This window comes from Nothobranchius furzeri, chromosome 7, assembly GCF_043380555.1.
Source record: "Nothobranchius furzeri strain GRZ-AD chromosome 7, NfurGRZ-RIMD1, whole genome shotgun sequence".
NCBI lineage: Eukaryota > Metazoa > Chordata > Actinopteri > Cyprinodontiformes > Nothobranchiidae > Nothobranchius > Nothobranchius furzeri.
The window spans coordinates 20,684,803-20,692,307 of NC_091747.1; the positions used below are offsets into that span (position 1 = coordinate 20,684,803).

The 7,505-nt window shown below is 39.9% G+C and overlaps 1 long non-coding RNA gene across 1 annotated transcript; it reads left to right on the top strand.

Annotated features, from left to right (window-relative positions):
* Positions 1-362: 362 nt before the first annotated feature.
* Positions 363-3,621, top strand: LOC129167096 (uncharacterized). The gene is made up of 3 exons (XR_008565929.2): positions 363-3,311; positions 3,383-3,460; positions 3,538-3,621. It is a non-coding gene; the product is annotated as an uncharacterized lncRNA (long non-coding RNA).
* Positions 3,622-7,505: the final 3,884 nt, after the last annotated feature.

The following is a 7,505-nucleotide window of genomic DNA, read 5'->3' on the forward strand; positions in this document are numbered from 1 at the left end:
GGTGTATTGTTCAATCTTTGCCCCCCCTTCCGTATCATTAATCAAATGGACATGTGTATTGTTGATCGTCCAGATGGCTTAGACCCCCCACGCCGCATCATCAATGGCGTATTGTTGAGTGTCCATGATCCCCCACGTCATAGGCTAATGTGTGTAATGGTGTGTGGTTTCTTTTTTGTGATAGCCCATCGGTTCCCACAGCCCCTCCCTTCTGAGTGTAATCCTATTGTGTTTAACTCTTTAAAAGCTCAGATCTGTCCGAATGGTGAAAAGCCGAGCTCTAAGAAAAAATGATGAACCACGAGGAGCTGAATGAAGCACCAAGCCACCTCTCAGATATGTTCCTCACCTAAATATGGTATGGTCTGCTAGCTCTCGAGTGAGTGACAGAAGCTGAAGTCAATGCATGAACTTTTGCAGCCTTTTGCTGAACACACACAAACTCTTCAGAGTGACACATTGTCTATGTCATTAATACTCTCTTTGAGATGTTCACGTTGGATTTCGTATGTTCAGTCTTAAACTTTGTGTTTAAATGTGTTATTTACATGCAGCTCACTGACACTTTTTGACCAGAACTAAAACTATTGTGTAAAACTCTCTGTCCAGCAGCACATCAAATTAATGGCTGTAAGCACACACACACACACACACACACACACACACACACACACACACACACACACACACACACACACACACACACACACACACACACACGCACGCACGCACACACACACACACACACACACACACACACACACTTCTCTAAGAAGTAAAAGGATTACATTCAAACATTTCTATCACTTCACAAAAGCAATGGTTTACCATCCTAAACCATTTATGGTCCTGTTGTAAACCACCATGCATTCTCAAGCCTATAAGAACAAAAGTTGATCCTTACCTCAGCGTGAATGAAATGGTTGTACGTTTCCTCAAAGTTAAAGAATCTGTTTTTGTAGTAGCAGACAAGATGGTATGGTCTGCTAGCTCTCGAGTGAGTGACAGAAGCTGAAGTCAATGCATGAACTTTTGCAGCCTTTTGCTGAACACACACAAACTCTTCAGAGTGACACATTGTCTATGTCATTAATACTCTCTTTGAGATGTTCACGTTGGATTTCGTATGTTCAGTCTTAAACTTTGTGTTTAAATGTGTTATTTACATGCAGCTCACTGACACTTTTTGACCAGAACTAAAACTATTGTGTAAAACTCTCTGTCCAGCAGCACATCAAATTAATGGTTGTAAGCACACACACACACACACACACACACACACACACACACACACACACACACACACACACACACACACACACACACACACGCACACACACACTTCTCTAAGAAGTAAAGGGATTACATTCAAACATTTGTCTTTGACTAAACCATTCAAACATTTCTATCACTTCACAAAAGCAATGGTTTACCATCCTAAACCATTTATGGTTCTGTTGTAAACCACCCTGCATACTCAAGCCTATAAGAACAAAAGTTGATCCTTACCTCAGCGTGATGCTTTTAAGATCTGTTGAGCTTTTTTAAAGTTCATTCTGAACAATTTTGCACAGCCAGCGACTTCTGACAAAGCAAATGACTTCTTTTTTTTTTTGCAGGTGGCGGGAAAGTTTTAAAAACAAAGAACTGGTTGAACCAAATCGTCACAGAAACAACACACAAAAAGCAAATTACTTACTTTTTTTGCAGGTGGGCTGTATTGAAAGAGTGGCGGGAAAGTTTTAAAACAAAGTTCTGGTTCATTCTAAACAAGTCGGCATGGTAACAATTCACAAAAGCAAATGACTTGCTATTGTTTCAAAGAGCTATTTAGGTGAACAGCATCCTTTGGTTCGTCATCATCAACACTGAAAGCTTAACCCCTCGCCTCCTGCCTTTAGTGTCACATTTTGTTTTCACTGTCACACACACACACACACACACACACACACACACACACACACACACACACACACACACACACACACACACACATTGCTTCCTGCCTCAGAGAAAAGATTTGATCCATTTTGTAGGACCTATAACAGCTGAAATAAATAAAAAGCTGTTTATGAGGTTTGTTTTTTGGGAGGGGTGGATTAGTAAAGTCTCAGAGCAGACGTACCTCTGGTCAAACCTTTAATGTCATACCTCTCAGAATAGTTAAACTAAGGCACATGCATGTCGTAAACGGATTTACACACGAGTGAAAGAGCTGCTACATTTTAACCAAAACATGAGCGAAGAAGAAGAATAAGAAGAACCGATGGATACGTGTTTTGAATATAGCCTTCCTCTGCTAAAAACAACGTTCGAATTGAGACATGATGAGATTTCAGGAAGAAATGTCCGGTACAAAAACGGTACGGTATTATTTTTTGGATCGTAAAGGTTTTTTTATTTCTGCTCCGGGGAGTTTTGATGAAGCAATGGATACGAGCACACACACACACACACACACACACACACACACACACACCCATCTGGCAGATGTTCACGTTGGATTTCGTATGTTCAGTCTTAAACTTTGTGTTTAAATGTGTAAATATTTACATGCAGCTCACTGACACTTTTTGACCAGAACTAAAACTATTGTGTAAAACTCTCTGTCCAGCAGCACATCAAATTAATGGCTGTAAGCACACACACACACACACACACACACACACACACACACACACACACACACACACAACTCTAAACAACCATTCATACATTTGTCTACCTATACAACAAAGCAAATGACTCTGTATTGTTTATAAACATTTTTTTTTCGACCAATCGCAACCGTTTTCTATTCAAGATTTTTTTAAACAGCTGTATAAAATGTAAAAACGCATTTTCGGAGTCGTGATTTGAGGTGTAACAAGCTAAGATGACGGGTAAGTTTTTAACTCAAGACGCAAATCTTTTTTTTCTCTTTCTGGTTTAACATCTTTATTTTCAGACGCTATTGTCATATCGGACGGCGAGTGGGAAGAAATTCCTATTGAGGAATTAACTTGTAAGACACCGGTCCCCCTGGATGATTTGTCTAAAATTAATCGCGCGGTCGAGAATCTGAGTGAGTGGATTTTATAAATATATACGTAACGTTCTTTTCTTCAACTGAGAAATATCTCATTTTACAGAAAAGGAGGGGGTTCAACCTTACCCCGGAAGTGATAACTTTTACCCAACCACGCCTCCATCCACCAGCCGAACCGTCTTACATTCGTATCAGCCCAGCCATACCGTCAGATCACACGGGAATGCGAGCGTGAAAGCTGTTCGTTACAGGACCATCACGCCGCAGACGATCCTCGAAGCTGGTAAGTGATTACAAAATAGCGATTAATAAGTCAGAGATGTGTCGTTCATATTTATCGTTTTTATTCTTCAGAGCAACGTCCGACGGCCTACGCACCCCCAATATCTCAGCCCCCACCACCTCCAACCCCTTCTCATGCGCGGACGGATGGTAACGATAAAAAAACAACTGATTAATAAGTCAAAGATGACTCGTACACATTTACCGTTGTTTTTTTATCCTTTCAGAACAACATCAGACAGCCGCTTCAATATCTCCGCCCACACCTCCTCCACCTCCTCCTCCTCCTCCTCCCCCATCTCCTGCACAGGGTAAGAGATATATAAAAAGGTGGTTATTTACTTCAAAGATGATTCGTTCATATTTTTTCATTATTTTTATTCTTTCAGAACAATCCGACAGCGACTCTGAAACCGCTGAACGTGGTCCTGAGCAGCCAGCCGGTAAGCTGTTTCACAAAAAAGCTCCGCATAGTATATTAAATTTGAAGTAAAAAAGATGTTTTTTATCCTTTCAGATGAAGAGGAAGAGAACGCACCACCTCCTGCACCTGTACAGAGTAAGTTAAATTTATATATATATATAATTTATTAAAAGCTCGTTCATTTTATTTATTTTTATTTATTTTTTTCATCAGAAAAACGGCTGAAGAAAAAGAAGAAAAACATCCGTCTTTCACCGATTCAACGGCTAAACAGGATGAAAATGGCCTACTTGCTTCTGCAGGTCAATTCTGGCCTGGTCGAAGTGGTCCAACAAGTGCTGGCTCTGTAAGGAGGACGACGCAGAGTTTTTTTCTTCATTTTTAGTAGGTTATTAATGTCTTTGTATCATGAGTGAAAATTGGTTTGACGACCTTTCAGATTTGTTTGAAGTAGATGATGAATTAAATGTAGTTGATGATGATGAATTGTTAGATCGAATTTTAGCCAGCCAAAATCCCTCAGATGAGGCCGATAATTTGGTGTTAAATGACTGGTTTGATTTAAGCGGACTGAGTGAAGTAGATGAATTAGCTTCAGATAGTGAGATCTTAGCATCCCAAGCCGTTTCAAACGAGGTCGATCAAATTCTAGCAAATTCAGATTCGCCTTCATCAGAAGCTGTAGATGAAATATTGAGACAATTAGAACACCAGCAGCACGTAAACGAGGTCGATCAAATTCTAGCAAATTCAGATTCGCCTTCATCAGAAGCAATAAACGAAATTTTGAGACAAATAGAACACCAGCAGCGCGTAAACGAGATCGATCAAATTCTAGCAAATTCAGATGAGCCTTCATCAGAAGCAATAAACGAAATTTTGAGACAAATAGAACACCGGCAGATCGGAGGGAGCGTAAACGCAGCTTTTAACCAGCGTGAAATTAGAGAGAGAGTGTCTTTTCAAGCAATCAACGACCCAGCCGAGTTTTATATTAATCTGATGGAAATATTAAACAGGTTTGCTGAAAGAGGAAGCCAGATCGCGCGTCCCAACGATAGAGTCCAGTTTGAAATTAATACTTTACACACGACGCACCACGTTAATTTTAATTATGACGGATCAAATATGTTAAATCAGCTTCAGTATTTACTGGATCTGTTAGTCCAATCAAATGAAGCATTAGAGGCCGACAACGAATTTAATTTCAGACTGCAAGTGATAAATAACCCGTCCGGCGGCGGAAAACGAAAAATCGAAACCATTCTGGATCACGAATTAGTCAATAAAAAACGAAACCATCTCATTTGCCCTCCAGAGGCCAATCAGCCGTTGTGTTTTGCGCTAAGCATAGCCGGCCTGTTAAATCCCTCAGCGAGAGATACAGAATTATTGAATGTGGCTAAAAATATTCATCAACAGGCAGGGCTTCAGGAGCAATCAACCGTTTCATTTAGCGACGTGATTCAATTTGAAAATATTGTTCAAAGAAAAATAATCATTTTTTACAGATCCGACAGAATCATTTCTAAATTTGAAACAGATTTTAGCGATCGAACAAATCCGTTGTTCATTTTGCTACTCAATCAACATTATTACGGCATAAAAAATATTAAAGGTTTCTTAGGAGCCAAATATTTTTGTTCATGGTGCTTTTCCGCTTATAATAACATAAACGGACATCATTGTAAATGGTTCTGTCGCGTGTGTAATACCGATTTATGCAAACGGACAGAAACGTCTCTCATCACATGTTCTGATTGTAATCGAATATGCCAAAATGTAATATGTTTTCAAACTCACAAAACACCTGTTTTCAGGCCTCAAGCAAACAGGTTAGTTTCTCCTTGCGAAATGTTTAAAAAATGCACCATTTGTAAACAAACTTATTACATCGCCATGGGTGGAAATGGTTCACAGCACGTTTGCTCAGCGACCAAATGCATCGTTTGCAAACAGTCAGTGGTCACGGACGATCATCGCTGTTTTATTCAGCTTGAAAAAAAAGATGACGGTTTAACGGAAAAGGTTATTTATTACGACACTGAAACGTTTGCGGATCAGAACGGTGTGCATACACCTTTTTTAATCTGTGCAAAATCCGATTCAGGCGACGTTTGGGAGAAATTTGGTTTAGATTGCATTAAAGATTTTATTATGCAGATGCGTCGTCCTAAATTCAGCAATTATACATTTGTTGCACACAATGCACGTGGATTTGATGCTTATATAATTCTGAGCGCTATGTGTCAATTAAAAATTGTTCCCAAAAATATACTCATGCAAGGCTGTAAAATCCTGAGTTTTCACGATCCAGATTTCGGGTTGAGATTCATTGATTCCTTAAGTTTTCTCATGATGAAATTAGCCAACCTTCCAGCTGCTTTGGGCTTTACAGATAAAACTAAAGGTTATTTTCCTCACAGATTTTCATCGCTTGAACATCTGAATTATAAAGGACCTTACCCAGATGTCAGCCATTATGGGTTTGAACAAATGTCTCCGGAGCATAAAAAAATATTTTTAGAATGGTACACCGATGTGTCTAAACAGCAGCTGTTTGATTTCAGAAAGGAGGCCGTGTTTTATTGTAGAAACGATGTGGAAATTCTGCGTAAAGCATGCGGTATTTTCAGAGAGGAGTTTTTTAATGAAACAGGTATCGACCCGCTGAAATCTGTCACGATCGCTTCAGCTTGCATGCGCGTGTTTAGATCAAAATTCCTAAAACCAGACACATTGGCCATTCCTTGTCCGCTCGGTTATCGACCGCAACAAAAACCATTTTCAAGTTCAAGCATCGTGTGGTTGGAATGGGTTTCACACAGTCAAAATGTAGACATTCAACACGCTTTAACGCCTTTGGGGGAGTATAAAGTGGGAGATTTTTATCTCGACGGATATGCTGTGATTTCAGGCGTCGAACAAGGGTTTGAGTATATGGGTTGTTTTTTCCACGGCTGTCCAAAATGTTTCTTACAGTCATCCATATGTCCTCTGAGAAAAATCACTTTTGGTGAAATTTATGACAAAACCGTCGAAAAGCTTCAGTCGTTGGAAACTGTGCATCGATTAAAAATGAATGTCATTTGGGAACATGATTGGCAGGAGATGGTAAAAACTGATCCGGACGTGAAACAGTTTGTCTCAAGATTTGATCCACCGCCGGCTCCTCTTTTACCTCGTGAAGCCCTGTATGGAGGCAGAACTTGTCCGGTTCGGCTGAGGCATTCTGCTCAGAGCGGTGAAAAAATCCACTATGTGGATTTTACGAGTCTGTACCCTTATGTAAACGCCACACAGACTTACCCCATAGGCCATCCCAAAATTCATGTTAAAAATTTCAGAGATCCAAGTCACTATTTTGGCTTGATTAAAGCTGTCGTTTTGCCACCCAGAAAACTGTTTTTCCCTGTTCTGCCTTTTAAAACATCCAAAGGTAAACTCGTTTTTACACTGTGTCGCACATGCGCTGAAATGAATAATCAATCTGATTCTTGTTCACACAGCGCGTCTCAACGTGCTTTGACGGGCGTTTGGGTGAGTGTAGAGTTCAATTACGCTTTGGATTCAGGTTACAGTCTGGTGAAAATGATTGAAGTCTGGGATTTTGAGAAAAGCAGTAAAGATGTGTTCGCAGGTTACATTAACACGTTTTTGAAGCAGAAACAACAAGCGTCTGGTTTTCCTGAAGGATTGATTGACGATGACTCAAAAAGAAAATACATTCAGGACTACCAACTTCGTCAGGGAATACTATTAGATGCGTCT